The sequence below is a fragment of the Canis lupus genome, chromosome 24, assembly GCF_048164855.1.
Source record: "Canis lupus baileyi chromosome 24, mCanLup2.hap1, whole genome shotgun sequence".
In the NCBI taxonomy this organism is placed as follows: Eukaryota; Metazoa; Chordata; class Mammalia; order Carnivora; family Canidae; genus Canis; species Canis lupus.
In genome coordinates this window covers 43,024,187-43,042,871 of record NC_132861.1, presented here as the reverse complement: position 1 = coordinate 43,042,871, position 18,685 = coordinate 43,024,187, and the positions used below count along the sequence as shown (strand labels likewise).

At 39.1% G+C, this 18,685-nt stretch overlaps 1 long non-coding RNA gene across 1 annotated transcript; it reads left to right on the top strand.

The window, feature by feature from the left end:
• Positions 1 to 11,742: 11,742 nt before the first annotated feature.
• LOC140616512 (uncharacterized) lies at positions 11,743 to 15,204 on the top strand. The gene is made up of 2 exons (XR_012016984.1): positions 11,743 to 11,976; positions 14,835 to 15,204. It is a non-coding gene; the product is annotated as an uncharacterized lncRNA (long non-coding RNA).
• The last annotated feature ends 3,481 nt before the right edge of the window (positions 15,205 to 18,685 follow it).

Below are 18,685 nucleotides of genomic sequence, written 5' to 3'. Positions count from 1 at the left end.
TCTCATTAGTTTCCATGAATCTTTTTAATTCTTCCTTAATTTCCTGGTTGACCCTTTTATCTTTTAGCAGGATGGTCCTTAACCTCCACGTGTTTGAGGTCCTTCCAAACTTCTTGTTGTGATTTAGTTCTAATTTCAAGGCATTATGGTCTGAGAATATGCAGGGGACAATCCCAATCTTTTGGTATCGGTTCAGACCCAATTTGTGACCCAATATGTGGTCTATTCTGGAGAAAGTTCCATGTGCGCTTGAGAAGAATGTGTATTCAGTTGAGTTTGGATGTAAAGTTCTGTAGATATCTGTGAAATCCATCTGGTCCAGTGTATCATTTAAAGCTCTCGTTTCTTTGGAGATGTTGTGCTTAGAAGACCTATCGAGTATAGAAAGAGCTAGATTGAAGTCACCAAGTATAAGTGTATTATTATAAGTATTTCTTCACTTTGGTTAATAATTGATTGATATATTTGGCAGCTCCCACATTCGGGGCATATATATTGAGGATTGTTAAGTCCTCTTGTTGAATAGATCCTTTAAGTATGATATAGTGTCCCTCTTCATCTCTCACTACAGTCTTCGGGGTAAATTTTAGTTTATCTGATATAAGGATGGCTACCCCTGCTTTCTTTTGAGGACCATTCGAATGGTAAATGGTTCTCCAACCTTTTATTTTCAGGCTGTAGGTGTCCTTCTGTCTAAAATGAGTCTCTTGTAGACAGCAAATAGATGGGTCCTGCTTTTTTATCCAGTCTGAAACCCTGCGCCTTTTGATGGGGTCATTAAGCCCGTTCACATTCAGAGTTACTATTGAGAGATATGAGTTTAGTGTCATCATGATATCTATTCAGTCCTTGTTTTTGTGGACTGTTCCACTGAACTTCTTCTTAAAGGGGAATTTTAAGAGTCCCCCTTAAAATTTCTTGCAGAGCTGGTTTGGAGGTCACATATTCTTTCAGTTGCTGCCTGTCTTGGAAGCTCTTTATCTCTCCTTCCATTTTGAATGAGAGCCTTGCTGGATAAAGTATTCTTGGTTGCATGTTCTTCTCATTTAGGACCCTGAATATATCCTGCCAGCCCTTTCTGGCCTGCCAGGTCTCTGTGGAGAGGTCTGCTGTTACCCTAATACTCCTCCCCATAAAAGTCAGGGATTTCTTGTCTCTTGCTGCTTTAAGGATCTTCTCTTTATCTTTGGAATTTGCAAGCTTCACTATTAAATGTCGAGGTGTTGAACGGTTTTTATTGATTTTAGGGGGGGATCTCTCTATTTCCTGGATCTGAATGCCTGTTTCCCTTCCCAGATTAGGAAAGTTTTCAGCTAGGATTTGTTCAAATACATATTCTGGCCCTCTGTCCCTTTCGGCGCCCTCGGGAACCCCAATTAAACGTAGGTTTTTCTTTCTCAGGCTGTCGTTTATTTCCCTTAATCTATCCTCATGGTCTTTTAATTGTTTGTCTCTTTTTTCCTCAGTTTCCCTCTTTGCTGTCAACTTGTCTTCTATGTCACTCACTCGTTCTTCCACCTCGTTAACCCTCGTCGTTAGGACTTCTAGTTTGGATTGCATCTCATTCAATTGATTTTTAATTTCTGCCTGATTAGCTCTAAATTCTGCAGTCATGAAGTCTCTTGAGTCCTTTATACTTTTTTCTAGAGCCACCAGTAGCTGTACAATAGTGCTTCTGAATTGGCTTTCTGACATTGAATTGTAATCCAGATTTTGTAACTCTGTGGGAGAGAGGACTGTTTCTGATTCTTTCTTTTGAGGTGAGGTTTTCCTTCTAGTCATTTTGCTCAGTGCAGAGTGGCCAAAAGCAAGTTGTATTGGGAAAAAGAGAAAAAGAGAGGAGAGAAAGAAGGAAAGAAAAGAGAAAGAGAAAAAAAAGGGAAGAAAAAAAACGAAAAAAAAAAAAAGAAGAAAAAGAGAAAGAAAAAGAAAGGAGAAAAAAAAGGGGGTGGGGGAAGGAAACAAATCAAAAAGCAAAACAAAACAAAACAAAACAAAACAAAACAAAAATAAAAAGAACCAGCGGGGAGTATCTTCTGATTCTGTGTACTTTAAGTCCCTTGGCTTCTCCTGGAAGTTGTCCGTCTAGCTGGTGTTCTGGGGGAGGGGCCTGCTGTGCTGATTTTCAGGTGTTAGCAGTTGGGGGAGCTGCTGTGCCCCTGCCTGGTGCAGGGCTCAGTGGGGGTTGTTTACCCCGTGAGGCCGCAGGAGGAACAGCCCCAGTGGCGGGGCAGCTCTGGAAACCTGGATTCAGCTCCGGCAGGAACTCCGTCAGCAGGGCCTGGAGGCTCCGGGGCGGGGCCGCTGATCTGCTCAGCTGGGGCAGGAGCGTCCTTGCTGTCCTGGGCCCTCCCGGCCTCTGCCTGTCCCGGGGGGAGGCCGGATCCTGGGCTGTGTCCCGGCGCCCTGTGCTCCGGAGCCTGCGCTGGTGGATTCGCGCTCCCGCCCCGCAGCCCCCTCCGCGGAGCCGCTGCCCGAGCACCCCCGAGCTGCTCCTGGAACCGCGCAGCCCCCTCCGCACGGAGCCTCTTCCTCTGCCCGAGCCCCCCGCCCCGAGCTGCTCCGGGTCCCGCCGTGCGCGCTGCAGCCCTTAGGGAGCTCGGCGCACTCTCCTGGGCGCGCAGTTGCTCTGTTACTGTCCCGGGGAACCCGAGGGCATCCCCGCCCTCCTGGGTCCTGCTCCAACTCCCCGCGAGCCCCTTTCCACCGGGAAGGTCGGTGCAGCTCCTGCTCCTCCGGGTCGGGGCTCTCCTGTCCTGGGGACACTCGCCCCGGCCTCAGCCCGGCTCCTCGCGGGGCCCCTCCCCCTTGGAGGCCTTTGTTCCTTTATTTCTTTTTCCCCCTCTTCCTACCTTGATAGATGCGCGAACTCTTCTCACTGTTGCATTCCAGGTGTTCTCTCTTTAATTCTCAGGCCGAATTCATAGATTTTCAGGATGATTGGAAGGTTTTCTAGGTAATTTGGTGGAGACAGGTGATTTGGGGACCCTACTCTTCCGCAATCTTGCTCCTCCAACCAAGTTAGTATCATCTTGACCCCCAAGCTGTTCTGTCCTCACAGTGTATAAAAGTTCAAAGGGTTGAGTGATTATTCCTATAACAAAACCCCATGAACCTGATAGGTTATTCAGCTGAGCTCAACAACTCTACATTTATCCTTGACTCTTCAGACCCATCTCCTCTCCAGGCTCTTCTGTATGCACTCACTGCTCACTGCTCACTACCTTCTATATGACACTATCTTGACCCTATATGTGGCACAAACCAACTGAAAGCAATCTTGTGTCTCTGCAAAGAACTATTTCCCTCTCTCCAGGCCTCTTGTAGGTGTCATTTTGTGATAATAGCAGCAAAAAAACACCTCCTATATTATTATGGTGTTCACCTCCTCTGAATCCCTAAAGGCAACACATGCTTCTAAAAGGTTTGATGTTAATGCTTTGTTATACTTCATGATTTCCTATTTCCTTTGATAGACATCACAGATACAATGCATTGTATTAGTGCATTTTGCAATAAAAAGCATTATTACTCATGATTTATCTCAGAAATGGGAACAGAAATCTCTGTCTTAGCTGTTGCCATTTTAACTTCAGAAGAAAAGATATTTTTGTTATTTACCCTTAAACATTCTTACTATGAATCTGGCCCTTACTGAGACCACATTTGTAATCTACAGCACATCTCTTCCTGTTTCTCTGCTTTATGTTTGCCCGCATATTTCCCACAGCTTGCTATGTCAGTGGGCAGTGACATTCTCATGGCGCAAGTCTTTATTCTGTCTGTTATGTGAGTATCCCAACCATGCAGTCTTGCTTTATATTTAATCTGAACCCCAACAGTGCTTTTGAAGGGCTAAAATGAATTACATGAAACTTTAATTTCCACGTATTACACATCTTATAGTAAAATCCATACAACTTTAGATATTTTTCCCTCTTATTTATCACATAGAGTTTTGGTAATGGCCTGTGAATATTATTCTTTATTTATGGTATCAGTGAAACCCATTTGGCTGTAGCTAACAGAGGACCTGACAAGCATGGCTTAAATAGCAGGTATTTGATGTCACATAACAGGTTGTTGGGAGGTCAGCCACTCCAGGGTGGGGGACTGACGTCCACGACCCAGGCTCTTCCTGTCAACCTGCTCTGTCACCTTCAGTGGTTTATCACCTTCATGGCCTCAGGATGGCAATACTATATTCTCTTGGACAGTGTCCCAAGCAGATAGGAAGGTGGCAGCCACAAGAGAGAGAGGCCTTTTCTTGTTTTCTTTTGTATCACGAGGAAAACATTTCCTAGCAAGCTCAGACTTTCTCTTACATCTTTGCCAGAACTTGGTCCCCTATCCAAACCTAGACTGAAGGGAAATCGACTCACCACGAGTGGGCTTGACTAAATGCAATTATGGTGAATATCCCAACTGACAGAGACTCAGGGTCTGTAGGCAAGGGAGAAACGACAACGACAGCTATGCCCCTTTGGCTGGAATTGGCTTTCTGATCTCAAACCTTCTGATGTGATCTAAGCAAATGAGCAGGTTATTTTTTTTAATGTATTTTTTAAGAGTATATTTATTTATTTGAGAGAGAGAAAGAGAGGGAGAAAGAGAACAAGCAGGGTGTGGGGCAGAGGGAGAGGGAGAAGCAGGCTCCCTGCCAAGCACGGAACCCTATGCAGGGCTCCAGGGACTCGGAGATCATGACCTGAACTGAAGGCAGACGCTTAATCAACTGAGCCACCCAGGTGCCCCTTAAATGTATTTTTAAAAAATAAAAATGTTTAAACTTTTTCTTTTCATGACTGAATCAAATATTCTCTGTGCAAATGTGTTGTGGTTCAGGAGTAAAGATGGTAAACAAAAGAAGTTAAGAGCTCCCAAATCAACACTGCTGGGCACTGTTGACTGCTCAGGAGCACATCACTTGACTGAGATTCTTTACCAGGAAAATAGGATGGGCAATTCTTTTTACAGTCACACTGAAGAGTGTGAAGGAAGGCCTAATGACTTAGAAATGCCATGTAAATGCTAATAGGATGAGGAATAGGAGAGAAGTTTAAGCTTCCAAAGGCACTGGCAAACTTGAGTCAAGAAAACATAGGTGATGGTTTCGATATTTGGCATGGTCTGTAGAGCAAAGCTGGTTGTCTCACATGAATTGCTTTCTCCTTTACACCATCCCTCTTCAAGTTTGCATCTCATCTGACTCATTTGCATTTGAGCACCACGGCCAGATGGGTTTCCAAACCCGTGTTCAGAATAATGCCTAGTTTGTTGCTATTATTCATAAGCGATCAATAACAACAATAATAAAAAACACAGCAGGATGCTCTTTTTGGCAGTCATTCCTTACAATTTCAGGATGAGTGCTCAGCTGTTGATGATACAAGGCTGTTCAGTTTTGGGAAAATGCAACCCAGGTAAAATATGACCTCAAAATGGAGGAATTGAGGCTCTTGAACCATTCTTAAATTAATAACTTCAGGCTTGGCCTCTTTGGACTCACAAGTGCCAAATTCTTAGCAGCCTTGTTTTAAAAACTAGCCAGATCGGACATGTTTTAAAAATGCATCTAGCAGGAATTATAACTGTATTAAGATCACTTCCCTCAAAAAGTCCTGCCTCTGGCAGTATATCACTTCCCGAGATGTTCTGGCAATTACTGAATCTTAATACCCGATTTCCTTATGCAAAGTGTTCCTCTTCCTCAGCTATACATATTTATTAATTCCTGAATTCCCAGAACAAAGGTAAATCAGCCCCCCCCCCCTTTATTCCCTTGGAGATGGCATTATTTTTCTGACAGCCTTCTCTAATTTAGAAGACAGAAGAGTCTCAGGAGAATAACACAATAGTTTTGTACCTCAAAGTTCTCTTTGCTTCCCAAATTCTGGTATGTATCACCTGGAGACTGTGTTTCCTAGGTTCTGCCCCCCTCCCAGTTCTGTAGGACTGGCATGAGGTCTGAGATTCTAAATTCCCAGTAGATCCTCACTGGTGCTGATACTAACTGTCCATGAACCCCAGCCATGGAGGACACTAAACTCTTTCTATCCCGGACTTGAAGTGATAGAAAACAAATGAACCCTTATCCTGAGGGTGGTACAAGCTCTTCCAAGTAGTATACCCTGGGACCTTGACCAGTACTGCTGTACTGTTTTTCTTTCTGTAACATTCTGTACTGCAGGAGGCAGGAGCCAGCAGTGTCAGCATATCTAGTTCCCTGTGACCTTGGTCAGATAAGTCCCAAAGCTCACAGTGAATCATGGGGCTCTCTGAGCTAATACTGGGATTCAAGGTTACATTTTTGCTTCATGGGTTGGTAAGTCAAGGCAATAGCCAAGTACAGGAATAGAGTGCTAACTACTGGTGCATGCATTAAAAAGTAAAATTGTTTATTATGTCTTCAAACATATGCAAACATGTAAAGTATATATACACATATGTATATAATCATATATGAACACAAACATGTGCCATCATATGCATATATACAAATTACATATAAAATGTATATACATGTGAAATCATGCAATCATATATAATTATATATAAATACCTATATACACAATCATATATGCAGATAAAATTATACTTATGTGTGCATATATATGCACATATATATATACACACAAATGTGCGTGAAAGCATACTAGTAGGTTGATTGTGTATGTGTGGTGTGTATGTGCATGCACATATACATAGCTGTACATACACTCTACACACAAAACATACAGTTCTGTGTGTGTATACATGTACTGAGCACACACACACAATCTACCCAGTAGTACACTTCCATACACGTACATCTTTGAGTGGTTGGAAATTGTCTGTTTCTTCTGGTATTTCTCAGGATGCTCATTTGCTTCTTAATTTCCTCATCAAGTTTGCCTTGATAATTCCCCCTTAAAAATATTTCTTAAATATAAAGGTGCTGAAGAGTTGGGGGTTAACGGTGTTACAGAAGTGATTTTTTTTTTCTGGCTGGACTCTCTCTTTTGGGACACCTAACAGCCTCCAGGGATGGCTGCCAAGATCCCTCTCCAAGAAAGAGGAAGCTGAAAAGAGAAATCTGTTCTCTGAATTCTGAATGTTGCCTCTTTGCCCAGACCTACAGGAAACATTATCTCCATCAAAGAGAAAATTCTGATAAGAAAAGAGATGCCCTTCTCTCTAGAATCTCATCACAGGCAGAACAAGAAAACCCTTACTTATCCGTTGTTCAGGAATATGTACAAAAGGACATTTTTCCTGAGGGCTTCAGTCAGAGCTACAACTTTTCTCAACAGCACTGTTTTCAACAATTTTCTCAGAGTGTACAAAGGGTCATATTTATTGGTTCTCAGTGTACACCAGCGCCATAAGGCCAAAGTGGAATTTAATGAAAGTGGTGCTACAGAGGAAAGAATTAAATAGAGAATTTCTGAGATTATTATTCTTTTGTCTGTTTCTCTCTTCTTTGTGAAAGGTTCATTTCAGCAACAAAAATGAAACCATGGGTGGGATAGCCCTTGTTTTTTTCTTGACATTTATGAAGTCGGGCTGCTTTGTGTGGAGGTCAGACAGCCTCCTATTCAGGTATATATTGTCAGCTTTTATGAGAGGATGTCGAACCAGAGCTTAGCCCTGTGATTTTCCAAAAGTTTGTCTTGGTCAAAGGTGCCAAAGACCTGACTCTCGAAGCTCACTTCTAGGAATCTTATTCGAGAAGACTTTCTGAAGATTATGTTTTTTTCTTTTTCTCTTGACTCTTGAAAATCTTTGATTCAGTTACACCAAAGAGAGCTGTTATTATTAGATCAAGATGCTGATAGAACTAATTTAACACAACAACACTTGTCATTTACCAGATAGTATTTTATTGTCATCTAATCTGGGATATGGTATCAATAAGAGCAGAAGGGGTCTGTTGATCCCATGAGATGTATCAGCACCAAAAATAAAGTTCTGAAAGGCATCCTGGAAACTCAGAAATCCAATATATTCTCAGGATTCTCTGCTTTCGAGTGAATCTTTGGCTTAATGAGACTCAATTTGCAACTTGCATTTCTAAGTCCCTTAAATGAAACTTAAGGCAAATAAACTTATGGTAATGAAATAGGAAATTAACCAATAGCATTTTGATTCCATAACTCAAGTGAAACCCAGGGCTCTGCATGTCGCTGTCTTGTTACGGAATCTTTTTGTTGAAACTGTAATGTGGAATAATAACTATAGTTGTAGCAATGCAAATCTTTAAGTTTTCAGGGGGAAACTGCTAAAAAGGAAGTTTATTCTTTGTCCACAGTAAACTTTCTTCCAATCTCCATTCGTTCTCCACTTTCCCAGTCTCTTGGAGTAAACCACAATAGAAACAATCAGCTCTCTCCAGTGTCATCCTCTTGGCTTCCCCAAATCTCTACTTCCTAGCCATAAGTCTCCTTCTCTCTCCTTCCCATGTAGACCCCTTCCTATCACACTGTTTCCCATTCTCCTTCTCAATACGGGGTTCATGGGCTTTCCCACTGGGCACAGCTACCTGGAAACTGTAGTTCTACAGTTCCATGATGTTTCAGAAAGAAACCCAGTCTGGAATTCTGGAACAAAATTTTCCTGTGTACTGGTTTGCACTTCTAGGGGTCTTCAGGAGTACACAACTGTGAAAGTGCATGAGTGCACAGGCCTGGGCACTCAGAAGGGCCTGGCACGTGGTTTAAGACTCTGTTGTTGCCATCTTGAAATTCTTAAAAATTGTGAAGAAAATATCCTTTGTGTTCATTTTTCACTGTGCTCCATAAATTATGTAGCTGGCTTTGTTAGCATGGTTCCCTGGATCCTGATGAGTATGAACAGGGAATTAGCAACTGGTGTTTCTGAGAGAGGGAAGAGAGCTGGGCTGAAATGTCACCAGGTCCAGGTCAGGTCCAAGGGGAGAGAGGGAGGGTGGACAGGAGGGATTTCAAGGTCCCTCCTCCACAGGCCACCTGGGTTTATCTTATGGGGCCGCATGGCTTCTCCTTCTGCATCAGAGGCTGAACATTTAGACTTCTATCAAGAATGATTAGGATGTAAGGGGGACTTGGGGGACTTTGAAGCTCTGATGAAAGGCCTGAGGAATTGCTGGTTTGAATTCATACTGAAAAGGCCACAGAAATCGCTACCTTCAGTACTTATCCTTCCGGCTCACATTTCAAAGCACTTATACATCATCATAAATTCTCTAGAAGATTCCTTTGCCAGAGAAAAATCCAAGGATTTTCTTCATCCCTAGATTAAATCTATTTGTGAGTTGAATTTTTTTAAAGGAAATTTTATACACACACACTTCTGTATTTTACATTCTTTGTCTTTGATTTTATGGAAATGATTGGAAACCTTGTGCTGAACTGCAAGACTTAAGTTAGTGTCCTTAGTTATAATTTCTAGGTCATTGTACTGGACTGATGTTGAAGGAAAATCTGTTACCTGACCAGAGCTCCCACAAGATCAATATTCCTTGGGAACAGGCCTTTGTTTATTCCTTCTTATGGTTCCACTATAATACAAGAATTGGCACACGAAAATGCTTAATAAGAATTTACTGACAGCATGATATTTCAATTTTTTTCTAAATTCCCCCCAAAATACACATGAAAAAAGTTTTAAGTTCCACTTCTGAGTGTTTACCCAAAGAAAATGAAAACACTAATTTGGGATGGTATACACACACCCCCTTATGTTTATTGCAACATTATTTACAATAGCCAAGATGCGTAAGCACACCTGAGTGTCCATTGATAGTAGAATAAAGAATATGGGATACACACGTGTGTGCGTGCGCACACACACACACACACACAGGAATATTACTCAGCCATAAAAAATGAAATCTTACCATTCATGACAACATGGATGGACCTACACAGTATTATCCTAACTGAAATAAGCCAGGTGAACACAAATACCATATGATTTCTTTTATATGTGGAAACTAAAAACAAATGAAAAACAAACAAACAAACAAAACCCAGACATGGACTCATTAATACAGAGAACTGGTGGTTGCCAGAGGGAAAGAGGAGGAAGGTATGGGTACAATAGGTGAAGGGGATTAAGAGGTACAAATTTCTAGTCATAAAATAAGTTACAGGGATGAAAAAGATAGCATTGGAAATATAGTCAGTAATACAGCAATAGTTTTGTATGGTGACAGATGGTAACTACACTTACAGTGATGGACACTGTGTAATGCAGAGACTTATCAGATCACTCTGTAGTACCCCTAAAACAAATATAAGATTGTACATCAATTATATTGCAATAAAAATTGTTTTATAGTAATATGCACCACTTATTGGTATGAATCAAGCACCTTAAATCTCTCATAGTGCTGTGTATATATAACACTATACATGTAAATATATATTTAATATACTATGATAATTTATTATTATTAACTATTTCATAGATGAAGAAACAGAGGTCAAGGAAGTTCAAGAATCTTTTCCAGATCTATCTAAATTAGAAGAAAAGTTTCTTAATAGACTTTGATTAGTGAGTACACAGTCTAACTGTGAAAAGTATGTTTTTTGATCTGATTCAGCCTGTGAACTAATAAAACATTTTGCATTCAACAATAGAAAATTAAAAGCCCTGTAAACAGAAAGAAAACTACAGCATTCCAAGACAAACTTTTCCCTGACTCACCATCCAAAAAAGAGCAAATGGTATTCACTGAATTCAAAGTCAACTTGGACCCATAGGAACACTGCTGTGGCCTCAATCTTCTAGGAATGTAATGAATTAAATAATTTTAGACAAAAAAAATGGCAATAAGTGGCAGTTTATGATGCAGAATGATTCCGTTTTGAAGTCATCCCCAACTTCCATTTTAAATATTAAATGAGAGACACAGATTAAAACAAAAGTCAATCTCTCCAGGGGCATGAATCCCAAATAACCCATGTAGATACCTCATCTTTAGGAATATGAACCGGAACTCCCCACACAGGTATGGCTGAGGATAGCGACTTTTTTTTTTCAAAGAGGACAGCATGGAAAGAGCAGGAAAATAGAGTAATTTTATAGTGGAGAAACCTCACACACACCACCTCAGCCTCATGATCAAGGCCAAAATCAACAGTGATAAGTTGACAGCACACACTCTTGATGTGATGTGTGAAGAATGGTATTTTACTTCTCTGGTCTTCATCCCCAAAACCTACAACCTTGCTCTGGCCGTGAAAAAAACATCAAACAACCCCCAGTTGAAGGACATTCTACAAGACACTTGAGAGTATTCCTCAAAACTGTCAAAATAAAGACTCTCTCATCAAATGTAAGGACTGTGAGAAACTGTCACAGTCAAGAGCAATCTAAGGAGACATGACAACTGAATATGATAGAATATTCTGGATAGGATCCCAAAACAGAAAAAGGACATAAGGTAAAAATGAAGGAGATTTGAAAAAGTTAATAATATATCAGTGTTGGTTCATTAATTGTGACAAATGTAAAATATTAAAAGGGATACCTTCATATGTGATATGTAGGAACTTTCTATATTATCATTACAGCTTTTTTCTGTACATCTAAAATTATTCTAAAGTATAAGGCTTACTTAAAAAAAAGAAAAAGTAAGCTTTATCATATACTTAGTCATATTAAATTACTGGAAAGCTCCCCTGATTGAGTAATTTTTGCTGAGAAACAAAAAGACATGCTTGGTGAAAGTTTCCTAACCAATTTAATGATGATTACCTTCCATAAAATGGGAGAAACCATGCTGGCCTGTAATGAACCTACTGCCTCTAGCACGCACTCACTTTGGTTTGGAGGCAGGGAGCCAGAGGCAGTTGGAAGGAGCAGATGGTGTCTGATGGCCAGACTGTGACTTCAAGCCTCTGGAGCACCCAGCTCCCTCCTACGTGCCTACTCTTCCTGGAGTAAGGGCTTAAGGACCCAGTGGAGTTTGATTCTGTGTGTTCCCAATGAGTCAACAAGTCACAGATATCAGTGAGTATATTCTCTCACCTTAATTGTAATATATTCTCCATGTTTGATGTGAAAGACTCAAAATGACCTCCCCGTGTTCCTAACTAGTGTTCTTAGCAGAACTACTTTATCGTTTCTTAGAAGCAGCTTATGTTTCCAATTTTTGCAAATATTGCAATGTGTAATTTTTACCTGTATAATTGGGGAATTGAACTGGGAGATATTGGGACACCTGGCTGGCTCAGTGGTTGAGCTTCTGCCTTTGGCTCAGGGCATAATCCCGGAGTCCTGGGATGGAGTCCCACAATAGGCTCCCTGCAAAGAGCCTGCTTCTCCCTCTGCCTATGTCTCTGCCTCTCTCTCTGTGTGTCTCATGAATAAATAAATAAAATCTTAAAAAAAAAATAAAAGAACTAGGAGATATCTAGGTGGAATCATCAAAAGTGAATAGTCCATTGAGGTCATATGGTGTGAAAAAAGGTTTCATGTGACTTTCTGGAAGATGTGTGAGCCACAAATCTGTAACAGATGCATAGGTACATATCTTACTGATCAATGATTGAGAGACCTATATAAAATGGAAGACAAGAAAGCTATCCACGTTTTTAACATCAAAATGCAAAATTAACTGTAGGTATAAATCAATAATCTGAATCCTGAAAATAAGTCAAAGATTACATTTTTATCTGATATTTAAACATTTTTAAAAACTTGCCAGTGACATCTTGTCATATTGTCATACCTTGGATTTCTTTCCAAACTGTTGGAAATTGGTTTTCACTACAAAAACCAATTGTGGCTGAAAGAACACATGTGTTGAAAAATCTGAATTTGGTTGTCAATATCAGCAAAAATGTGTGATATGGTGGTAATTCAACTCTTAGAAAACTGGGCTGGCATTTTCCTTTTTTTTTTTTCATATTCTTAATAACAGTGAAGTATAAATATACAAAAAATTCTCAAAAGTTGTGTACTTCGACACCTTGATGGTGATTACATGTAGGTTACATTGTTAAGAATTATTTTAACTTTATTCTTTTATATCTCTTTTCTTAATGTCACTTAATATTTTTTCACCTTGAATACACATTACTTTAATAATTGGAAAAACAATGCTAGTTCCATAAATCATAAAGCAAATCATAACTAAAATGTGTTTAATTAAACATGTACTATTTAGTATATTTGCAATGAGAAATACTGTGAAATTATTACTCTAATCATAATGTTATATTACTGATACAATAATTATTATTATGATACAATACAACCTTATTAATTCCGAGTCCAATAATTTTCATGTAAGCAAAAAGATTATCTTTGCTTTATTTTTAATAAAAGAAGGATTTTCTAAGCAATCTGATAGGATTCCCAAGCTTATCAGAGCACATTAACATACTCAGAAGATATTCTTGAGCATATTGGGCTTGTTGAAATCCTTAATAATCCTCATTTACATACAATTATTTTACATACATTTATTTTTCATACTGAAGACTATGCCAAAACACTAACCCAAATCTCATTTTTCTCTAAAGTGCTTGTGACTAAGGAAATGTGACAAATTGCTGATTCTGCAACTTGTAATTGAAGAGTAAAAGGTCATCTGCTTTTATGTATATGCCAGGGGGTGATTTTTAGGTATCTGGAAAATTGCTTTGCCTTCAGCATTATCTTCCACTTCTGCCTGATGTCTAGGATCTTTTCTTCCCTACGTGAGAACTGTCTTTCATCTAGAACTAGAATTGGAGTTCCAAATATAAATATCTCAGGGACAGGATCCCATCGAGTTAATCACATTAAAGTAGAACTTACTGATGGAAGATTTTCTGAGAACCATATTTGCTTGTTTGTTTCTTGGTTTATTTGGGTCAGAGTGTATGAGGGGTGAGTAGGGGTGTGGTCCCTGAGGTAGATGAATAGGAAGCACAGCAGGACAAATACAATTAGAGAGAATCACAAAAGAAAATTGGTAATTAGCATTAAGGTTTCCACACACATTTACTTGGGCCTTGCTGATCAACTTGCTCAAGAATTCAAAGCAACATCTAATTAAAGATGGTGGAGTAATGTATGCCTATTCTCTCCTTCTTAAGCTAACCCCAAATAACAAATAGTGGAAAGTAGAAAAATATCACCCTCAATGAAATAAGGAAATGGCCATAACCCAAAGTCACACCCTTTTCGAAGCCTATCTTCTAAGAAATGGGAATTCCAGACTAAAGCAGATAAAGAAATTTGGGCTACACATAATATCCTCAGATCTTGAGCAGGAAAAAGATTTAAATTCAGCAGTCATTATCACCCTCTCTCAGAGCTTTGGTTTTTGAGCTCTAGAGCATCATCACCCCTTAAAAGAATTGAGAAGGATCCCTTGAATATCCCCAAAATTGCAGGAAGGTGTAACACCAATAATGCCATTTCTCTGTGATTATGGCCCCACCATCCAGTGTAGGGAGGTAACCCAGGAGGTGGAAAGAGCTGGGAACAGGTAGAGCTTGTCACTTTGAAGATATTACTGGCTCTTAGAGGCCCCAAACTGAGGGAAGATGTGCTCTTAGAGCAAAGGAAGAATAGTGAGGGAAGGTACTCTATGTCTGATTTGAGATGTTTGGTACAACCAAGTCCAGTAAGCACACAGACTTCCAGTTTAATCTCCCTTTCCACGACATGGAAGGAATTGGCACAGGACCTATACACAGATACTGGGAGTAAAAATATAGAGGAAGGAAGCATATGAGAGCAGAATAAAAGCTGGAATATGCATAGAAAAAGAGCGTTACTTATTTAAAAACCCAAGGAAAACTTTCCAAATGGCATTTCATAGTCTTGAAGTAATCACAGGTGATGTGATTTATTACTTTATTTTATTTTTAAAGGAAAGCTCAATGAAGAGACTCAAGGTGTCAAAGAAGAGATTATAAGACAACACCAGGAGACAAAAAGCAAGCTGGCTGTACACAGAAAAGCCAAGAAGCACAAAGGAAAATATATTAGGGAGATGAAAAAACTCATGAGAAGCAAGCAATGGAAAGTAGAACAAGTATAACTGAAACATCTCCTCTGGGCCTCTCAATGCAAATTCAAAATGAATAAAGAACAAAGACATATCAAACATTATGGAAAATATATAGACATATGGCCCAGGGATCCAGCGTATAAACACAGTGATGAACCTAAACAAAGAAGCTAAAATATGTAACAGGAGAAAACTTCCCCAAAATAAATTTGTTAAAATGCAAATTGAAAGTGTGCAGTGTCTAGGAGAAAAATGATTGAAACAGAATGATCAATAACAAGGTATATCCTGAAATTCAAGAATAAAGGAAAGAATTATATAGACATGCAGGTTGAAAAAAAAGTCACCCATAAAAGTATAAAGAAAAGAAAAATATTGGATTGACTTCAGAATTCTCCACAACTACACTCCCTGCTAGAAAACCATGAGTTTATATTCATTAAAAAACAAACAAACAAACAAACAACAAAAAATCTCTGACAGTGGGAAGATAGCAAGGGAGCCAGGAAAGTGCAACCAAGAACTTTATACCCAGCAAGTCTTTCCTTCTTCAAGTATAAATGCAAAGGATCAGTTCTCAAGCATGTAAGACCTCAGGTTTCAGGAAATAAAATAACAAAGATCTCTTGAAAAGAATGCACTCCAATCAGAAGAGACACATCAAAGGATGTTACTCAGGACCAGAAAAGAGAAAGTAAACAGTGAGCATGAGCATTCACCACTCCGTAAACACAGCATTACAGTTCAAATCACTTTGGGAATTAAAATTACAAAACAGAATTTAAATGCTATTAATAGTAGAAATAATATAAGCCTAAAGATAAGGATGAGAAGGGAGAGAGGTAAATATGCTTATGCCTCTTCCTTCATAACAGGGAGTCAGTTGATACATATTAAAATAATAAATATGTGCCACCCTTTTAATGTTATATGAACTCCTTTTTACTTCAATTTCAGGAACACTTTCAGGGACTCTTGTCTCTTCTGATGGAGAAAGACATATCTGCATTTTAAGGATTCCTTCAGTTTTACTGTAATTTATTTTGCTCCCGTTAAATTCAAGTATAATTAGAGACACTTGAGTGAGGCAGGTAATGGTCCCAGGATCCTGCGATCATGCCTTACAATGGGCTCCCTGTGCAGTGAGGAGCCTGATTTCCCCTTTCCCTCTGCCCCTCACCCCCATTCATGCTCTCTCTCTCTCAAATATATAAATAAAATCTCAAAAAAATTCAAGCATAATTACAAGCAAATTCAGAATAGTAAAAATAGCAGAGATAGTTTGATCTGATTTTCTGATCAATCTTTCTACCCTTAGATTAGGGGCTGTGGGGTGTAGTGGTTAACTTCTGGAGACAGGTTTCAAATCATGAAACATGCCATTTATACTTTTGTACACAAGCTGCTTCACTTTGCTGTGTTTCCATTTCTTCCTTAGAAAAGTAAGGATAAATATAATATTTACTTCATAGGATGCTTCAAAAGATGAAAACGTCCAAGTGCTATCATAGCTTCTGGCATATTGTAGGTGTTAAATATGTCATTTGTATGTGCCGTTTTATCTTTGTTACTTTTGCATTAGCTAGCGTTTTTAGCATATATGAATGCATATAATATCCTTGTTCATATAAAGTAAATATTTTTAAGCCAGTGAGAGGCAAAACCAGGACACAACCAAATTTCCTAGCACTCAGTCTCCTGCTCTATTTATTGAACTCTGTCATCATGACCCTTCAAGAAAATTTTCTCTGCTATTTTTTGATGTATAGCAGTTCAGCATGGCTGAGAGGTTAAAAAATCCATCCATTCCATAAATATTTTCTTTGGTCAATTATGTTTTTTCCATCTACTTGAATGGTTGGAAGTTTAATGGAAAATCGGTACTGACTTTGTGGAAGTTTACCCTTGTGGTATTTTATTTTATATTTTCTTCCTCATGTCACCCACTGAACTGATCCCCAGTGTCTTTCAAATATGAAAGGTAAACTTTTAGACAACAAAGTTAATGGCAACATTAGCTACCTTTAACCACATGGTGGGTGTTTGAAAAGAAAATAATTCAAAAATAACTTAAAAGCCATGCATAGCTCAAGTAATACATTTTGTTAAATGACACTTTCAGATCATGGTCTCACATTGAGAAACTTCCCCTCTGTTTCTCTAAATTAATAAATCTTTATGATTACTGAATTTTAAGAGAAGTTATTTTTTAAAGATTATTTACTTATTTATTTATTCATGAGAGACAAAGAGAGTGAGGCAGAGACCTAGGCAGAGGGAGAAGCAGGCTCCCTGAAGGGAACCAGGTGTGGAAATCCATCCCAGGACCCCGGGATAATGCCCTGAACTGAAGGCAGATGCTCAACCACTGAGCCACCCAGACGTCCCTCAAGAACAGTTCTTGAAATTAATTTGGTGCCATAATTCTGTTGCTAATTAGATAGGAAACATCCCCCAAGTGTTTGGCATCTGTGGATATCTGCCCATCTCATGGGAAATTCTAGAACTAATAACTGCTTAAACTTGGAACAGTATATTCACATGAGCTAAGGTATAAATACATGATGATGAGCTTCTTAGCTCAATAATGAAACTATGAAGTTCTGAAATAAATTGCATTTTTAAAAAGATGTTATTTATTTATTTGAGAGAGAGAGACAGCACACACAGGGAGAGAGGTGGGGGGAGGAGAATCCCAAGCAGATTCCACCCTTTTCTCCTCCATATTCCTACCTTGATAGAAATGTAGGTGGGAAGTTCAGAACACAGGGTACCCAAGGACCTCTCTGCTTTACAGGGAAATCAACAGTGGAGAAAGGTGACCTTGAAACAGACAGTGGAAGGCTCAAGAAGAAAACAAAACCCTGGGGGTTTGAGCCTTTCACAGAAGATGTTTAGGTTCTGAGGTGGTTTTATTATTTATGATTTAATAAGAATTTGAAATGGATGAACTTATTTTTATTTTCTGGAATTCTTCAAACCTGAGTACCTTATACAATGGGCATCGAGATCAATATCTTTTGGTATCATTTCTAAGGAGACTTGTTAAGTATTAAGAAAATAGCCAATATTCATTTAACTTGGCATAGTTCGTGAAAGAGTTGAAACATTGTCCACCTAGATCTGGAGGTTTTCACTTCTCTCAGACTGCCTGGAAATGTCTATATTTAGTTTTCCATCAGGTAGCTTCCTCTAATATCTTTCAGGCCCATATGGTACAATAACAACAAAATAAACCAGCCACCATTGCCGTGGAAACAAGCACAGATGTTTTGAAATATGTCTACAGAAAGTGCCCACCAATGAACAACTCTGTATTTCTTTAATTAATTCAAATATTTTGCTGTCAGCTCTTTCTCTTTGAAGCCACAGATTGTTTTTCATCCTGAGATTCACTTTCTTCCTAATAATAGAAACAGATATGTCTGTTTGGTTCCACTGTCTCAAGGTCCAGAAACAAGATTCCTTTTAAAAATCCCAAGCTATGGAGTAATTCATCTGTAATCACCATTTGGTTCCTTTTATCCTCTCAATAAAGGTCACGTCATAGTCATATGAATGCCATAGCTCTTCTTTTGCTATATCAAGCATGTTCTTCTGGAAGCACTTCTCCTGGATGGGCCAAAATATATATTTCCATTTAATAACTGTTCAGAATCTTATGCAGCTCTGTTCTATCAATTATGCAATACCATCTAACATTTTTCTTAC